Source organism: Stegodyphus dumicola, chromosome 12 (assembly GCF_044657685.1).
Source record: "Stegodyphus dumicola isolate Sdum_Otavi_A_Nest chromosome 12, ASM4465768v1".
NCBI lineage: Eukaryota > Metazoa > Arthropoda > Arachnida > Araneae > Eresidae > Stegodyphus > Stegodyphus dumicola.
The window spans coordinates 70,744,991-70,765,541 of record NC_140779.1 but is presented as its reverse complement, the minus strand read 5'-3'; the positions used below and the strand labels follow the sequence as shown (position 1 = coordinate 70,765,541).

Below are 20,551 nucleotides of genomic sequence, written 5' to 3'. Positions count from 1 at the left end.
AGAGACAATAAGTTTATGGGACAGGACTTATGTTTATACTGACTATGAGCAAAGCATTCCTGAGCCACCTTGCCACCAGGCCGAATTCAACATCTCGATTAACTTCAGGTCACCAACGTGGTTCAACGTCACTGCAATCTACACTGATGGTTCCAAAGGAGAATGTGGAACCGGTAGCGGATACTGTGTTCTACTTGGGAACCAGATCTTAAAGACCTGGGAAAGAAAGCTTAAGCACCACAACTCAGTTTTTCAGGCTGAACTGATTGCATTAAAAGCTGCACTTGCCTGCGCACTGGAAAATAACTATTCCAATATATATTCAGACTCAGCCTTTAGCCTCCAAGCAATCCAAGGCACATGTAGTAAAAATCCACTCGTCTGGGCCATACAAAAACTCTTACTAAAAACACCTAAATGCTATAGGCCTGAACTCCAGTGGGTACCTGCCCACACTGGAATACTGGGTAATGAAATTGCAGATGCAATAGCCAAAAGAGCAGCAACTGAACCCTATGTTCGCACACTTGACGTGCCTCTCCCGGGTTCGTTCTTAAAAGCTGAGCTCGAGAGAGAATTACTCAAACGTTGGCAACATCTGTGGGAGACAGAGACCACCGGCAGAAGAGTTTACAGATTTTTTCCAAAAGTCTGCCGGCTTCTAAAATCTGGCTTGTCTCACTTCACTCAGTATCTAACAGGACATGGTCCCTTCATGACTTACCTGCATCGCTTCAGACGACGCGAAAACGAGCATTGCTCATGCGGGATGGTAGGAGATCCGGACCACTATCTGTTCGCTTGCAGAGAGACCACCAAATATCATCTTAGGCAACCAGTAGCAAACCACATCCATGCATGGGCCGAAGCTACTTCAAAAAATCGCAATGCATTGAAACGCATTATCGATTGCATAAACATTGCACGCAAAATCTCAGACAGGCTGGAGTAATTCTTAGCTACCATCCTCTTCACCAGCACAGCCCCTGTATGTTCTGAACCTGTAGTGAACTAATTTTATCTTAAGTTAGCTTATTCGGCTTTTCTTATTCCCTGTATATATTTATCTCCTTGAACTGTAAACCTTGAATTATGTATTTTGCCTTATTTTATGTATTGTTTCCACTGTTTTGCCTTTTTTTTTAAATTTTATGTATTATTTCACTTTATTTATTTCACTAGTATTTTACTTCTTATTACTCTTAGTATTTGTAACCACCTATCCATAACTCTGTAAATATATAACTGAAATTGTTCGTCTCACCAGCAATGCACCCTTCTTCCATCATGCACTATCGTCTTCATCCAGCATTGTATTTTTAAGTGTGTTATTTTGTTCAAGTTATTTCCGTCAGCGGGGCTACCTGGCCGATATGCTAACTACCCAGCAGCGGCTGCCTCGCTGTCGGTGGAAAGAAAGAAAGAAAGCTAAAGGAAGCACTTGGAGGACAAAGATTTTCGTAAAGTGAGGAGACTTTACAGAGACAGATTCCACACATTATTTGGTATATATTATTTACCACATTTGGTTAAAAGGATGGGAGCATCGCTGGAAAACATTTATAGACTTACAAGAAGACTATGTCGAAAAATAAAGGAAATTTTGGAGGAAAAATATCTTTTTTCTTTGTTAGGTCGGAAACTTTTCAGACAGCCCTCGTAAGTCAGGCTTCATTCGTGCGCTTTTCACGAAGCGAAACTTGCAAAATGGAATTGAACTGGAAGTTGGAGGGAAAAATAAGGTTCTTTACTTTTTTCTGCAGCTATTGTTTCCATGGTTGCAGGTCAAATCGAGTGGCGGAAAACAATCTTGAAGTTCCTATTTTAAAGTAACAGACTTTATCTAATTAAGCATTGTTGACAATTGCAGAAGCCACCAGTCATCTAATGGGGTTATCATATTTAGCAAATCAAGTAGAAACTTTTCCGAACGACGAGTTTTTGCCTAGTATTAGTTTAAACAGAAATATTCCTAGCTCGAACAGTCCTACTGGAAGCTATGTACGTGGGATTTTTTTAGATTCGTCTCGCGACGGACGTTCTGCGGGTGAAAAGGCTTCGCTGCGTAAGTTCTATTTGCTCGGGTCTTCTCCAAGGAACTGGTTCTACCATAAGTCAAACAAATAGATGATTCTCTGGAATTAAATTCTCTGAAATGTTTCTTTCGGTGCACACTTGAGGTTAACTAATATATCCGATTATGGTTTTTAAACCGTTATCAGACTTGCTAGCTACCCGAGACTGCGTGTCCGGACTTATGTCGGTGTCCATTCTGTGTCCATCTTAAGCCAGTGTCGAATATATGCAAATAATCTAAAAATAATAATTTAATAACAGTATTTCCTTCATGATTATCTGCCTATGCCGATTATAAGCCTTCTCTGACGAAATAATTACTGTGAAAACTTTTCTTTTGTCCGAATATATGGAAGTCGCATAGATCTCGTCCTCAGCACCTTTCACGTACAGGTTTATAAAAGAATTTATTCGAGTTAATAAAAGAAGAACCTCAAAAGATATCATTCTAATGAAGAAGTCGAGATTTCGATGCAAGAATTGCTAATCGATATTGGACGGGATTTTTCGAACAAGATGTAGAAAAATTTGTATAATGTTACAATAAATTTTTGAAGAAACTTGTCGATCATGCAGAAAAGTAATTTTTGTAATATACTTCATACTTTCATATAAAGGAAAGAACTGTCATTTATGTTTCATACGCTGTTTCTTTCATTGTGAGTACAACTAACTATTTTAACTGTTCATTGTAGACCACATATTTTAAATTATCTTCTAACAGATACTCAAACAAACCGCTGACAAATGTAAACATATATACTTGAACTTTAGGAAAATTTCGCTTTCAATCCGTACAAAAAGAAACAGATTTGTTCAAACTTAGAATTAATGATGTCTAATTTTCTGAGGTTTTCTTTCAGTATTTGGTTATTTATTTCGTAGACAACTTCCTTCGCGTAAGAGATTTTAACAGATAAACATGTTCACAAAAATCTTGATTTAAGTATAATAGGATTTTATTTTTTACTCTGCTACTTTTATATAAACTCCAATTAATTCCGTTTCTGCTACGATTCAGAAAAAAGAATTCCTTGAAAATTACATGCTGACTTAGACTCTTACAACTTTATGCACCACTGAAACATTACTTTTGACACAGTTAACTGTTTTTTTCGGTGTAAGAGAGAAAGTGGTGTAAGCTCCGTTAAAATAGAAGACTAATTGCATTCATTGTCTTAATTAGTCTCTAACTAATCAGTACTTTTTTTCAGTTTCCTTCAATTTAATGGAAGGTTTTCAAAATTAGTTTCCGCATCATTGACAAAACAAATGAGAAGAAGGGACGATAAATATTCTATTATATCGATGTTTACAGTTACAGGAATTTACTGCAAAAGTAATGAGTTAATTAAATTTTTTTGTCACATCATTTGCTGAACATTGAAAGGGGGAAAGAAAATGCTGAAAATTATAAAATGTTTAGTATTTTGCAGCATAACAGGCTCATTTTGAGACCATAATTTGAATATTGAATAATGTGAGGAGTATGAGTATTAGAAATATAATGTCGGTACTTGTCCGTTTCGCCGGCGCAAATCTCGCCAAGTAGACTTTATTGGCGACTACGTACAGCATATACATAAAAAACGCTAACAAATGTTAGTTCTAAGAATTTTGTATTTTGAAGGCATAAACATTTTAATATCGTTTAAAATTTTGTAAAAAGGCAATAAAAAAGACAATAAATTTGTAAAAAGACATTAATTTAAGAATTTACTATGTTTTCATGGTTCAACATCCTGATTCGCCGGTTCGTATCCCGTGACTCCAAGTGATCTCATCTCACTTAAACTACGCTACAAAAATCTGATTCTCTCAGTAATTATCTACATTAATTTCAAACTAAATCTTATGGAATACAAGTTTAAATGCAAGAATTATTTCAATTCGTACGAATAGCTTACTCAGAAATTATGTGAAACCGCAGTGCTTTACTTCGCTAGTGCATTCTCATTAGATTTGATGACTTTAACCCTTGATTTTGCCTTTTCTATATTTTCGCCTTCGGGTGAGTGGTGTGATTGCATCCTAATTAATTATCACGAATGGTCTTAGGGCATTAAATTTAATTATCTTTGTAAAAATTCTATGTAATTGTATGCCAGTATTGAAAGAAACAATCAATCAGATAAGAAATGGCTGCGACTTGTTTTGTGAAGGAAGGGTAAAAGGGTACCAGCGAAGGTATTCCGTTTGGCATCAGTTGTACCATTATTGGCGACTTTATCGTTTGCGGCGGCAAACCGGAAAAGTATCACTGGTTACTTTTATTAAAAGCCAGGAATAAATCCGTTATTGCTGACAATAGTCATCCTCACTTTTCTTCTGACTGGCCTGAGGAACCCGTAGCATGACCCAAGAAACAAGTTGAGCCTCTGAATAGAATGTTAGGCTTATAAAGTCATTAGGGTTAATTTTGAAGCAGGAGACGTTAAAAAAGTGCAATGCCCTTGACGCAACTCGAACCTGACCGCTTGAATACGCCCTGAGTTTGCTAACCTTATAAGGTAGTACTCCCGCCTTCCTAGCACGCCTTCGTGGTGTAGAGGACAGCAAGCTCGACGCGAATTCGAGAGGTCCGTGGTTCGAGTCCCGGCGAGAGCATTGCTCATTTTTCACATCTTCTGCTTCCAAAAAATCCTAATGTCTCTACAGTGGCGCCCGAACTAAAAGTTGGTGAATGATGATTCTTCGCCACCCGGATTCGGCGATTGGGTCCCCTAAAACCCCAATCGCCCTTTAAAAGGGGGGAAATTATAAGGTATTTCTCCAGTCTTCTTAGCATGCCTTTGTGGTGTAGTGGTCAGCACTCTCGACGCGTATTCGTGAGGTCCGTGGTTCGAGTCCCGGCTAGGGCATTGCTCATCTTTCATCTCTCCTGCTTCCAAAATACCTAATGGCTCTACACCCTTACACCACGAAAGCGGGCTGGAAGGAGGGGAAAATACCTTATATACTCCCCCTTTTAAAGGGCGACTGGGGATGAGCGAACCCAGTCACCAAATCCTGGTAGTGGCGAATTACCTAATGACTCTACAGTGGCGCGCCACTGTAGAGTCATTACGTTATTTTGAAGCAGAAGATGTGAAAATGTGCAATGCCCTCGCTGGGACTCGAACCTAGACCTCTCGAAATACGCTCCGAGTGTACTCCCCTTACATCCCGAAGGCACGCTAGAAGGAGAAAGCAAATACCTTATAGGCTAAAAATCTAAAGCTGGTTTTACGTCAAATACAATTTTTCTAGAACTATTTGAATGGCAGATTTCTAGATGCTATATTTTACTACAGTGGCAAAATATCTCCACCCCATATTACGCTTCGTGTAGGTAAACCAATTAGACAGAGGGATGGATTACGAGAAATTCCTGGAAGCACAGATTTTTGAAAAGGTTTCGTTTTTAAAATATAATTTGTTAATAATTTCTGTTACTTATTAACATTTCTTTTTTTTCTTCTGTAACTAAACATATGTTAAAGTTTTGTTTATGAAGATATCGTTATTACCTTAGAAGATGTATGAAAACAAAACATCAGGAAAAAAAAAAAAAGTATTTTAAAAACCAATGAAGAATTTTATCACAGCGGATATAGAGAAGTATAACAAGTACAGTTTTTCCGAAACAGATGACGTATGAAATAAACATTACAAAATGAAGGCTGAGTATTTACTGTTTCGAAAACGAACTCATTTTCACGAGCTTTTATATTTGTGACTACCCGACGCAAGAACTCATGACCTAGAAATCAAAGTTGAATCGACGTGACACTGGGACTGATAAGAAAGTGAGAGTCTTTGGCTGTCGGGGGTGTAGCTCAGTGGTAGAGCGTTCGCTTTGCATGTGAAAGGCCCGGGGTTCGATCCCCCGCACCTCCAGTGCTTAGTTTTTAGATCTTTCAGTCGTATAAAATACTGCAATTATAGTTATTTTTATTTTGTTAATGGATTTTGTAAATATTGATTCTTTATCATTATTTTTATGTATAATTTAATCTTAAATGTATTAAAACCTCATTTCCTTTTATCTCCAAGTGGCTTACAGTTTTGTACGATTTCCTTAATTTTGAATTTATTTACCAAAATGCTCAAACTATATTTTAAATTTATATAAAGACGAAACTGACAAATTGTTATAAATAAGATTTTAAAGCCTTGTGTAATATAATAATAATAACAGTAATTAGTTGATCACGATTAATGATTCGCTTTCATGATTATGACGCTATTAAAATAGAATTGAAACACTTTAAATGTATTAGTAACTAATCGCAATTTTATATGATTAATAGGTTATAATTAAATTACAACGATGAAATTAAAATTAAAAGAAGGGAAAATTCTTCGTCTTCCCCTACAACTGATATTTTATTTTACTTTTGCTCCTTTTCGATATTTTGGAAATTTTATAAAAACCTTTCAAGGCATTAAAAATCATGCTAAAGAAGATGGCAACTTGCTTTACAGAAAGAATAACAAAAATCCATTATTTTATTCCACTTATTTCCAAAAACGTATTCCAGACAATTTTCCATCATTTGATGTTGAATCAATGTTATGTCATTTAATAATATAAGTAAATATATTTAAAAAAAAATGTTTTTTCTATTTTAAGAAATTTTATATATTTTCAATGCATAAATAACAATAAAATTAAAAACTGGAAAAAATATAATTTATTATTAATAATGAGAGCATAAAAATAAATATGTTAATAATAATATATAACAGTGTTATTTCATTAACGTTGTATGATATCTTAATAACATTACAGTATAAATTTTGCTTAATATATTTTCATTAAATCTGTAATATTGTTTTAAAACATTAATAATCTTACATAAAAATACGGAAAATCTTTTACACTGCACTCTATTAATTATATAATTTAAACAATATATTTCGCATAAAAAAAATTTAAGTTTTAATCGAAAGTACACTTTTTCCTACTTTCCCCCCCTCCAAAATTAAAAATAAAATTAGAAACCTCAATCCTTGAACGAAGAATATTTTTAAGTCTTCATCGCCACTGAATTTTTATTATAAATAAAATATTGCTTAATGTATATGGAATTCTTTTTCCGATATTAAAATCACTGACTTTAAAAGAAATTGCTTGTAATAGGCGAAATTAAAAAAATGAAGCGAGATTAAAAATGCTTTTGAAAATAAAATGAAAATAAAGGTTTAGAAGGTAGTAGAATGGTCGTTAAATTTTAAACTAAATTTTCGGCATTCCAAAAAAAAAAAAAAAAAAAAAAAAAATCTTTTATTCTGTTATACAATTTATTTCCATCTGCTGCATGACACAATATAGCCAATGGAACGGTCAGGAGCTATTTAAGGATGTAAATCAGTGGTAGAATAAAGCTGTTCTTTCGAAAAGTCTAGGATTCGATTTCTGCATGATAGTTAACACTAAACTTTTTTTTTTTTTTTCCACGATATGAAAATAAATCAAAGAGATAAGCAATTATTATATGTTAATGGTATTTTGTTAATAAATTTAAGAACAAAGGAATAACTAAACATTCCCAGGATTATTAAAAATCACTGTTATTTTGATTTTTGGCCCAAGCCGGATTTTTGTTTTCTTCGTGTGATTAACTGTTTTCTTTTGTTCTTCAGATCTAAAAGAACTCCGTATGTTTTCGAAAAGCACTAAGATTCCTAAGATATTGTGGTTCTAACAAATCCCAAATATCTGGAAGTTCCCAAACTCAGGTGTAGAGAGGCAAAATGTTTCTGGACGTACCTGTTCAGTTTTAATTAAGAAGAAAAGAGCTTGATGTGAAAGTACATTTATGTTATGCTGCACAGTCATAAACGTAATGCCTGAAAATAAAAAGGAACTTTACACTAATATTTATTTGCAAACTGGCATATCAAACCGTTCGAAAATTTATGTTATGGACATGCATGAAAATGAAAACAGCTTTGATCTTTCTCTGTTAAGGATATACTACAATAACAATGAAAAGACGTAATCAGAAACATAATATTTACGAAATGTTAAAGATTACCAAATTCCTCAACACACTGAGAATTTCCAAATTTTTTTTAAAAACCTGTTTTCATCGTATTAGCTGGAAGGATAGATTCTGTGCGCCATATTTTGATAGCAGACTAAAAGTGCCGTTGTTGGCTCGATGTTGCGAGTAGCTTAGTTATCATAAGAAGGATAGAAGGTTTTGCCAACTCTCTTTCGCTGCAACTGACGAATATAATATATCTATGTTAGATATTAGAAACTTTTTTATAAATATCATCTCCAAGAAACATAAATTTAATTAATTCGATGAATTATTGGAATACATTTTTTACTTATTACGTGCTCCGCCCTTAGGCACTACATGGAAAGGGAGGGATGCCTCGTAGATGTCTTTTTAAGGGAAACTGGCTCGTATCCACGTTACACATAGGGAAACACCACGAAAACACCCATGCAGCCAGCCCGTTCGCCGGGATTGGAACCCCGGATCGAACTACCAGTGTTCCGCGCTTTTACCGCTCGACCGCTGGTTGGCATTCGAATACATTTGAGTCAGTATTTTAAGTATAAGTTATTTAGAAATTTAGTATTATTAGTAATTTTCTATTGTAGTCAAAATATGTATGTGTTTATGCATATAATTTCTAGTAGTTTATGTATAGTCATACAGGATGACACACGATTACGTATATTCATTAATTGTCATCTTCTGCATTAATGCGCCAGTTGCATTATCAGTGTATAATTTCTTTTAATGTATAAGTGTTTATTGTTTGCCTATCTCATTAACCACTTAGACCAATATACATATGTATCCAATGTACCTATACCAGCCAATGTTACCTGTGTATGAAACTTTTTATTAATTGTATACTGAAGCATATATGCACACGCCCTTGTTTGGCCACATCAATACCTTATATTCTCCATTAATATATTTCCGACGCAGGCCTCGCAGGAAGCCGCCAGGGTTGTGCTGTTCTAAATAGGTGCGAGTATCGGGCGACAACCGATTTGTCATATTAAGCCGTCCGGGTGTGCGGGCTCTGCTTTAACCTGTCACCTGTAGTTAAAATATCTCGAAAAGTTGTATAGAATTATTATTTTAAACCGGAAAAATTCTAAACAGTAATATTAAAAATGAATTTAAAAGTGCTCGTTTGTTCAAAATCTTAAACCTTCGAAAGTTCTTTACCGCACACAACGTCGACAACAACAATTTCGACACAACGTCGCATTCGAAAACGCGCGTGTTTTTACTATATACCTATTATATAGATGTCATACCCATGGTAGGAAAAAAGGATGTTTTATATACTCTTATATATATATATAATGAAACCAGAGAAAAAAAAAACGTAGTAAATTTGATGGTTTATAGAATACACAGGACATACACAGTGTATAGAATACACAGAACGTAGATATATATCAAAAACGAAGAATTCTGCTTGCGTAGAACGCTAAAATAACTAAGAAACCTGGCAGTTGAAGTGGATTAAATTCCATTTTGTTTAAATTGACATGTGTCCCCACAATTCACTTGGCACTCTAATCGTTCCTATTTCCATAACATTTACATTTCTGATACTGACTGCTGCGACAGGAAGAGAACACAGCGGAATCGCATCAAAGCAGCGCGCTTGGATGCAGTGTGCGCAATTATCCAGTATGGAGGATCACCGAGAGAAAATTTTGGTTTAGGTTAGAAAGGTTTCAGTTCTTAAAATTTTGAGTTAATGTTCCGAATTAACTGCGTCGTCAGTGTTACGCAAGCATGCAAGATGAAATGATCTAGAAACTGCATAATTTAGAAAATTTATTACTACTTTTAGAATACAGAGAGGAAATAACCAAACTAAAAATTATAAATTAAAATGTTGTTACTAGATTAAATTATAAAGCTGATATGCATATATATATATATGTAAGAAAAATAAATAGATTAAATTAGCAACGTAAATTTCTCTTCTCTATTCTAAAAATAGTAACCCCTCTCTGCACTGCGTCATTTCGAGACTATTCTATGTCATATGATTCTTACGTAATTATAATGATGTAAATGGAACTAAAACTCAACCAGCCAATAGTAATTTTAGAGCAATATTAACTATCCAATCAAAATGCTTTGACAATCAAAACTAACTCAGTTTGTCTTCAGATTTCATCCTGAACATAACGCGCTTGCTTTCCACGCTTTGGCCTAGCTAGACTGCTGTCTGTCTGCTGCTGCTTTCTTGCGACAAAGTTATAAAAAATGTAAGCCTTTTGAAACAGGCACATTTAATGTGCCGACTTCAAATTGTTGCTGAAAATAAAACTGAAAATTTAACCTGTCTTCGCCTCCAATTTCCTAGTCATTATGGATCAACACTTCTACGCCATCAAATTCCTCCTCCTGCTCTTCAGTTACTTCTGACTTTGTTTTTATAATACGCATATATATGTATATATATATGTTATGTGTGTGTGTCTGTGTGATAACGAGGATGGGGAGGAAAGTTGCAACGAATTAGCGTTGGAGAGAACTACATCATAACTTGCAAGACTTTGCTGCGTAGTTAGGAAGATGACACCCGAAGAACACACTTAACGGTAAATTCCACACATAATTTTATTTTTCGATAGTGCACATTATCACTGTGGGTGCGCTATGCACCTCTCAAATTTTTTTTAGCTCACATTTCTTAAAGAATGGACTAAATTTAGAAAAGCAAACTCTACGAGGCTAGCGGCAATGCAAAGCAGCGACACGAAGCGTTTATATATGTACATATTTATATATGTAAAATATAAAATCTAGCTTTCAAATTATAAACTAATAGCCTTTTAACTTCCGTTTCGTTTTTAAAATAACAGCAATAAATTTTTCTCCCTGCAGTTTTGATGCTCACTTACCGATGAAATCTGAATCTAAAATCTTGTGCATTAAAGTGTCATGTGATCTGAAATGGAATTCGTATAAAAGCTGAATTGTGTCGCATGGTAACTTTGCACTTCGCGCGATTAACCAGTAATCATCTTGACATTGTCTTGCGATAATAAACGCTCGCACTTCTGCCTTTTCTCTTATTTCGCGTCGCTGCTTTGCATTGTCGCTAGCCTCGTAGAGTTTACTTTTCTAAATTTAGTTCATTCTTTAAGAAATGTGAGCTGAAAAAATGGGTGGTGCACAGCGCACTCACACTGATAATGTGCATTATCGAAAAATAAAATTATGTGTGGAAATTACCGTTATGTGTGTTTTTCGAGTGTCATCTAGCTAACTATGCAGCAAAGTCTTCAAGTTATGATGCAATACTCTCCAATGCCAATCCGTTGCAACTCTCACCAAGTCATCTTATTTCAGTAATAACGCAGTCTTATTACATTTAGTGGAACAGGTTTATAGATATATATATTATTATTTTAACTCTTCATGGTGTATGACGTTCAACAGCAACTAATTTTCCAAGATAGCTTTCGCATTCTATATTGGAGATCGGAAATCAGGCTGTTTAGTGCACTTTACGAAATCTGCAGTAAGAGCATCACATATAAGTGCAGAATATTTTCCTAACAGACATTTTGGGTTCTCCTGTCCACTAATACCATTAACTACCATGAACACTTTCTTGGGTTAGGCAAAAATTTATCTCTGTACCAACCCTAAGAAACAAATTGCTCCAATGTGTTGCTTATTCTCTTCAGATGAAATGATAGTGAATGTCTTTAAGCAAACTGAAACTCGGCTCATGTGCATAAAATCCGATTTCCATTTTAATTGTCAACAGGAAGCTCATTTTAAAAGTTCAAGCAATCTCCTCGATGAGACGAGATATCTCGTCGGGTTTGCTTTACATGTACACATAAACTAGAACCGAAGCGAACCATATTTTCAACTGTTTAAGGTATAGTTTTGCTTTATTATATTTGTTCAGTGGCTGCAGACAGCTGTGAAAACAACTGCCTTTCGGTACATCCCTATACCACCTCTTCACAAACGATAAAGAACATTCATTCTCTACCGTTGAACGTATGAGTAAAAGCATTCGTGTTTTCCTAATACGTCAACAGTTTTATCGGAAATTTCTGCGAAAGAATCAGTCAGTCTAGGGGCATATATAAATTCCTTGCGTTTGTTTAACTTCAAGGCGTTCCACTGCTTTTCTGTGAAATGAAGAAGGAACTAGCGTGCGAGACCATGACCAACTGAAAACACTGTCTGGTTATCTACATCGTGTGATCACGGAAGGCACCAGACCTTTTCATGTTGATTTTTTTCATTAGGTTTGAATACTTGCACTTAGTCTGATGTTTAGTTCTGTTTTATTCCTAATAATGCAGAATAATCGTCTTAGCAGAGATTTACAAGACAGATTTGTAAAAGGTCCTTAAAATTCATTTTTGCATGCTAAGATTAAAAACTTCTTAGCTGCAGAAAGTCCTGCAAAGACACAAGAAGTACAATAGACAGCTCACACCAATTGTTGATACAACAAAATGTACCATTGAAATTTCTGTTACAAATTATATTATATTATTAACTTCCTTTACTCTTTTTTCCGCCAAGGTCTACTTAATTTGCATGCTCATTGATTTCCAGCAAGCGGATACACAAATTTTATTTCCAGTTATTAGTGAGTCAATATCTGTCTGTTCTATAGAAATATGTTTACCTCGGTCTTGTGGAGTAGAAGGCAAAACAGACAATTCAGCGCCTGTGTCAACCAAAAAATGTGTTCTTAAAGATTTTTCATATCCAAAGAGACGACAATTATTCTGACCTAGAACGTTCGTCGCCACACACACTTGGTCCTCTAGTTTTCCAATTTAAAAGTGCAAGGTTTGTTTCATTTAACGGCTTTTTCGCCAAACTTGGTGTGGTACCAAAACATGGATGTGTTTTCGGTTTGTTTATTCGCGGGCAAGGATCTAGATCTAGAATTAGAACGACCACGAGAGTGAGATAGAACATGAGAATGCAATGTAAAAAGTTTATCTACTTTTCTACTTAAATCAGATATTTGTTTCTGTAAGCAAATATCTGAAAATATATCTATCTGTATTGAAATAGCCATTGAGATCCTAAATGGCGTTCAGTCCGGTCCTCCTGGACCCATTGGTCTCCATATTCGGCTGACAAGTATAGATCGCGACCAACATAAGCAGGAATGTCACGTAATGATAGACCGTAGTCCTGACTGGCCGCGATCCTGCCACAAGTCAACTTCTGACACATGCTGGTAAGAGTTTCCTCTTCTCCAGGCATAACACGGCCTTTATGCAAGTAACCAACGTTTAAATAACCAAATAATATTGATACTCCCTCCTCGTTCATTTAAGAATATTACAGGGAAAAGAATTTAGGCACATCTTGCCAAAATAGAAAGCCAAAACCATCTACCGGTCGTACGCTAGTATCAGAAGCCTATTAGAGCTAAGTAATCGTGCCGAATAGAGTAACGCCCCTTAATGAAAGATTTGTTGAGCCTGTCAACTGGGAAACCATTGGTCATTTATTAATATACACACGTAAGTTATACAGATAATATATATATATATATATATATATATAATATATATACATGAAGTTATATATATTATATATTATATATATATATATATATATATATATATATTATCTGTATAACTTACGTGTATAACTTTGAGTTACTATCAAATATTATCCCTAAATTTCACAGATGTACAAACGTACTTGTTACACCTGAATTGCACCGATAGACAGATGCTATTTTTACAAACTGTCCAGTACAGTTAACAACTATTGACAGTTTATGCTATTCTATATACACTGCTCAAAACAATTAAAGGATATTGCGGTTTTAGGTGGATCTTGTGGCTGAGAAGCTTTTTAGCTGATTGATGCATGGTCGACGGACGTAGTAGGTTATATGAGAATAAATTACACATGTTTGGCAAAAAAAAATGCATTTTATTGCGCATTTGTGTACAAAAGGGAAAAAACACAATTTGTGCATATGAGAAAAAAAGAATAAGAAAAGGTGTTTTCTTCAAAGGAAATCATTTTCAGTAGGGGGTATGGTTTCCACGGACGGCCAGCAACGTTGAACAGCTTTGAGGCATGGAGTCAATGAGGCTATTAATCACGAGTTGGGGTATTCTGTCCCACTGTTCCAGAAGAGCACTTTCCAGTTCTTGGAGAGTTTGGGGGGGGTGGTTGGCGGCCAGCAAATCGTCTTCCTAGAGCGTCCCAAACGTGGTCTATTGGATTCATGTCTGGAGAACACGCTGGCCATTCCATTCGTACGATTCCTTCCTCGGAAAGGAAATCCTCCACCAGGTTAGCACGATGTGGCCTGCAGTTATCGTCCATTAAAATGAAGTCATCTCCGATTGCTGCAGCGTAAGGGACTACAATAGGTCTTAGGATCTCATCCCTATATCGGCGACCAGTCAGAGGTCTATCTCGAATGATGTAGAGGTCTGTGCGCCCGTCAATGGAGATGCCACCATACACCAACACTGCCCCACCGCCAAATCTGACACTTTCGTGCACGAAAGCAGGATTATTCCTACTGCCACGTTCCCTCCAGATGAAAATACGCCTATTATCTGGATGAACAGAAAACCAGGACTCGTCAGAAAAAAGAACATCTCCATTCATTTCTCCTCCAGTTCACATGCTCTGTTGCCGACTCCCTGCGGTCGCGACGATGCCTTGATGTTAGTCTAACACATACCATCGGTCGGCGAGCATATAGACCTACACCATGGAGCCGGTTTCGGACAGTCTGAGTTGAAACCGTGGTGCCAGTAGCCGAGCGAAGGTGTTGGAGAAGAGTAGCATTCATATGTCGGTGTCTCCGAGCCGTTAACACTAAATAACGATCTTCATTGGGCGTTGTTGTTGCCCGTCTGCGACCTTGCCTTGGTCTTCGTCCTGCATTTCCAGTTACCAAAAAACAGTTCCAGATCCTGGAAATCACACTTTGTGACACTCCAATGGCTTGTGCTACTTCGGCTTGAATTTGGCCCTCTTCTAACCTACTAACAACTCTTCAAGCTTCTGAATGGGTTAAATGACTTCGCTGAGACATCGTACTCATCGAAACAAAGCAGTTATGGAGATTTCCTGATGTTTTTACCACCAATCCTCAAATTCCATATCACAGATTTATGTTCCTACTGCATTGATATAAATATTAACAAGACATAGTGAACAATAAAAATTAAGCTTTATTTAGGAACTTCGCGCACACTGCCCGACAGCCTGCCTGTTTCGCTCTGCTCGCTACTCGTAAAAAACTTCTCCTCTAGGGTTGCCACACTTATCGGAGGGCGCAAGGCGCGCTCCTTATCGCCATCACCACAGAGTTTCCCCCCAGTTTCTTTAATGGCTATTCAAAGGAACGACATAGGTTATGAAATTATCTCAGAGGATCCGTACTGTCGGGTATTTTTTTACATGATTACAAAATAAGAATATAAAATTAGAAAAGATCAAAGTGCAATTCAATATATAACAAGGTATTGACACATATAATAAACATGAAATAACAAGAAATATGTTAAGATATGAATTTTAAAAAAGTGTTTTAAATTGTTATGTAAGAAGCAAGTTTCTTAGGGAAGTGAACATGTCTTCCCGATCTGGTGACAGTTTGTGTATTAGAGAGTTCGTTTGCAGATTTATTCTGCTGAACTGTCTTTAAGTCTTTATTTGTTTTCAGTTCAGGCAAATTAGAGTCCGAAAGCAAATAGGCTGGTTTCACACGGTCTATAGACACAGTAGATTTCAGACCGTTAATATCAATTGTGAAAGTTTTGTCCGTTCTAGAAAGGACTTTATGCGGATCTGTATATGGTTGGCACAGAGGTGGCTTTACTCGATCGACACGTAAGTATACATGCGTACACGACTTTAAGGTAGCACTTACGTAACACTTTTCTTGGCAATGTGCAGATGTTGCTATTGGATTGGATTGTTGCATTCTATGCCGAAGATTCGTCATAAATTGTGTGTCATACGGAGATATCTTAGATGACGTTATCATATCACTAGGCAGCTTGAGAGTTGTGCCGTACACCAGTTCAGCACAAGATGACTGTAGATCTTCCTTTACGGCTGTACGAATACCAAGCATAACACCTGGTAGTGTTTCAGTCCAGTTATTGGTCTCGTGAGCCTTGAGAGAAGATTTTAAATGTCGATGAAATCGTTCAACAATGCCGTTGGACATTGGATGATAGGCTGTTGTTGTGATTCTGTTCGTACCCAAAATGCGCGTGAATTCTGCAAAAAGTGCGGATCTCATTTGAAAACCTTGGTCTGTTGTTATGATCGATGGGCAGCCAAAACGAGATATCCAACAGTTGAAGATGGCTCTGCAAATGGTTTCCGTTTTCATATCCGGGAAGGGAATGGCTTCAGGCCATCTGGAGAATCTATCTATTAGAGTCAAAAGGTACACGTTGCCTTCTGATGGAGGTAACGGTCCGACGATATCCATATGGATTTCTGAAAAACGTGCAACAGGAAGAGAGAATGTGCCCAGTGGTGCTTTAGTATGCCTAGTAATTTTCGATTTTTGGCAAAATTCACAGGATTTCACCCAATTTTTGATATGACGTTTCATGTCGGGCCATACATAACGAGAACAAATAAGCTTCGTAGTAGCTGCAGTTCCTGGATGTGACAGATTGTGCAGATGATTAAAGATGAGTCTGCGAAAGGAATTTGGAACAAATGGACGAGGAATGTCTGTTCATATGTCACAAAGAATATTACCATCAGAATATTGGCATGGTTTAAATTCCAGTTTCAAAGATGATGTGTTGTTTTTGAGAAGGTCTTGTACCTCCGGATCATGCCGTTGAGCTTCCGAAAATTTTTTAAAATCCAAAAATGGAGATTTTGTTATGGAATCAATTTCGATTCTTGAAAGAGCGTTAGCAACGACGTTTTTTGAACCTTGCACATGCCTAATATCAGTAGAGTACTGAGAAATAAAATCTAAATGGCGCAATTGTCGAGGTGAACATTTATGAGGGTTCTGTTTAAAAGCGTATATTAACGGTTTTTGATCCGTATAAATTATAAAATTTCTGCCCTCTAACATGTGCCGGAATTTCTTAATTGCAGAATAAATTGAAAATAATTCCCTATCGTACGCAGACCATTTCTGTTGACTTTTATTGAGTTTCATAGAGAAAAATGCTATAGGTTCCCATGTTTGTTGAGACAACTGCATAAGTGTGCCGCCTATTGCGATGTCTGAGGCATCTACCCAGATGCTTAGCTGGGCTCCGGGAATAGGGTGTCTCAAAAGGGTAGCCTGAGCAATGGCATTTTTGGCAGCAATAAAGGCTTGTTCAGCATTCTCGTTCCAATTTAATTGTGGGGATGAATCCTGAACACGAGAACGAGATTTCTTTTTATTAATATAGCCATCTAACAATTTTATTAAAGGAGAAAGAATATGTGCTGCTTTAGGTATGAAACATCTGTAAAAGTTAAACATGCCTAAAAATCGGCGAAGCTGAGTGAGAGTGGTAGGTTGAGGAAAATCTAAAATACATTTGACTTTGTCAGGAAGAGGTTCAATTCCGTTTTCACTAAGGTGAAAACCTAAGAAATCAATAGACGTTTGACCAAAGGTGCATTTTGAAACATTTATGCAAAGTCCATATTCCTGAAGTTTGGAAAATAAAGCTTTCAAATGCCTGCAATGTTCCTCAGAATCTTTAGAGGCTATGAGCAAGTCATCGACAAAAGCGTAAACACCTTCTAAATCCCGCGTGACTTCATCTATAAAACGTTGAAAAGTCGCGGATGCATTGCATGAGCCGAATTGCATACGGGTACTTTCGAATAAACCGAATGGTGTGCATATGGCGGTTTTGTGGATGTCGGCTGGGTTAATTGGTATTTGATGGTATGCCTTAATCAGGTCGACATGACTAAAAATTTTAGTACCAAGCAATGAAGCAGTAAAATTGGCTAAGCATGGAATAGGGTATTTGTCTTTTATTGTTTGAGCGTTCAATGCTCGATAATCTCCTACAGGTCTCCATTCCAGACTTCCCTTTTTTGGAACCATGTGAAGTGGGGATGCATAATTGCTGCTCGAAGGTCTCAAATGCCCCAATTGCATCATAGTTTGAAATTCTTGTTTTGCTATTTTTAAGCGATCTGGAGCTAACCGACGAGGTTTCGCAACCACAGGTGGACCTTTAGTTATGATATAATGAACGGTGTTATGTTTAACAGGTTGGTTAGGATCTGGTAATCTAGTAACTGAAGGAAATTCTTTTAAAATTTTGTGATATGGTGTATCACTAAATACAGTTTTTACTGAATAAATGCTTGCATTTTTCACGCAGGCGACGGTTTTAAACTGCGTTTTTAAATCTTTGAGACATTTGTTTCTGAGATCAGGCACCAATTCAAAGAAATGGAGAAAATCTGCTCCAAGAATGGGTGTACTAACATTTGCTATAAGAAAAGTCCATGTAAACTGTCGTCTTAATTTGAAATCCAAAGAAAGTGTATTTTGACCATAAACATGAATGGTAGAAGAATTAGCAGCGAAAAGTGTTTGTTGGGACGAATTCCGTTTTTGAGAATTATTTGCTGGAAGTAAGGACACGTCAGAGCCGGTATCGACCAAGAATGAAAGGTTTGTTCTACGGTCACGAACGAACAGGCGACGTGAAACTTGAGGCAAAGAATAAGTCGCCTCTATTCTTTGCTGGTTTCGTTTCCCTGCCATGAACAAGGTTTTGTACATTTGTCATCTCTACAGTTTTTCCCAAAACGTCTATGATACCAGCAAACAGAATAATCTCTCCTTATGGAATTGCTTTTTTCCTTATTGCGATCTCCGCGATTTGGCGAGCGACCACGAGAAAGAGAAATGCGATCAATACGTTTGTTTAATTTTTCTATTTGTTTAAATAATTTATCCTCAAGAGACTGATCGACTGTGCGAGAAACGGCACAAGTCCCTGGGGTTGGATTTACTTCTAAAATTCTGTCGGCAATTTCTGCAGCTTTATCTACAGTTAAATTGGAAACCGCTGCCAAAATAGACTGAACAGTCGAAGGCAAATGTTGAAGGAATAATTCTAACATTAAGTTATCAGAAACATTTAAAGATTCTGCGCGACGCTTCATATTTCTAAGCAAATCGGAAGGTTTTTGGGAGCCTAATTCCTCTCCAGATAATAATTGGCGAATTTCTTGCTGAAAAGATTCTCCCGAACGATTTATTTACTCAGTTTTAAGCTTTGCATATGGATCAATAGGGTCTGGTTTCATAAGTAAATCCCATACTATTGATGCAATATCTGGAGGAAGATGAGCAACTACATAATTATATTTAGTAATGGATTCTGTGATAGGTTTGGGGGTGGCAAGAGCAAAGGTACTTTCACACATAATAAACCATAAAGATGGGTCTGATCGGTTATAAACCGGAATTTGGACGGCATGAACATCAGACATTGTGCAAGGTTTTTAAGCCAAAATAAAAGCAAAAATTTAACTAAAGAAAATGAAATTAAATGATAAGTAGAAAACAGAATTATAAAATGATCTATAATTACTACTCATCTGTGATCCGGAGGATGAAAACCGATGTAATCCATTATTTCTGGTTTGGAGATCTTGAGTGATGGCTTGTAGTCAAAACCGAAAGTGCTTGAGAACTGTTCATACGATTTAACACAGTCCGGGTTACCATTATGGAGATTTCCTGATGTTTTTACCACCAATCCTCGAATTCCATATCACAGATTTATGTTCCTACTGCATTGATATAAGTATTAACAAGACACAGTGCACAATAAAAATTAAGCTTTATTTAGGAACTTCGCGCACACTGCCCGACAGCCTGCCTGTTTCGCTCTGCTCGCTACTCGTAAAAAACTTCTCCTCTAGGGTTGCCACACTCGGAGGGCGCAAGGCGCGCTCCTTATCGCCATCACCACACAGTCACTGAATGCCGATCAGCCTTGTCTTCATTGTCTTTTATTCAGTTGAAAGTCAAATTTCATTCGCTGCCCCTGAAGCAATGTTTTTGACGTCGAACTCAAAATTAGCATACTCCACAGTTTGAAAATCAGAAAAATTTGCATTTGTGATTCTCTTCTTCCATTTTCGGCAAAAAAAGTTCGCTTATATCTTTATTTTATATAAAACTTACAATATCCTTTAATTGTTTTGAGCAGTTTATCTAATCATCTCTTTTAGTCCTTTCACACAATTTTCACTGCAGAAAATCTCCTTTTTCGGCAGGAAAAACATTTCCTAAGATTTGTTGAAACTTTGCCGAAAATGAAGAATCTTAGGAGATGTTTGTCTGGACTTGTTGAAAGTAATGGACAACTCCAAATAAACTGTACATCTACCAGTTTTGCTAGTACGCCACAACCGCACTTCACATCCCTGTTAAGGAATCATTTGAAATGCGTAAGAAACTTGCTATGATTAGCAAGCATTTGAGTAATATAACAATT

At 36.6% G+C, this 20,551-nt stretch overlaps 1 non-coding gene across 1 annotated transcript; it reads left to right on the top strand.

The window, feature by feature from the left end:
• The first annotated feature begins 5,883 nt into the window (after window positions 1–5,883).
• TRNAA-UGC (transfer RNA alanine (anticodon UGC)) lies at window positions 5,884–5,955 on the top strand. Its single transcript has one exon. It is a non-coding gene; the product is annotated as a tRNA-Ala (tRNA).
• The last annotated feature ends 14,596 nt before the right edge of the window (window positions 5,956–20,551 follow it).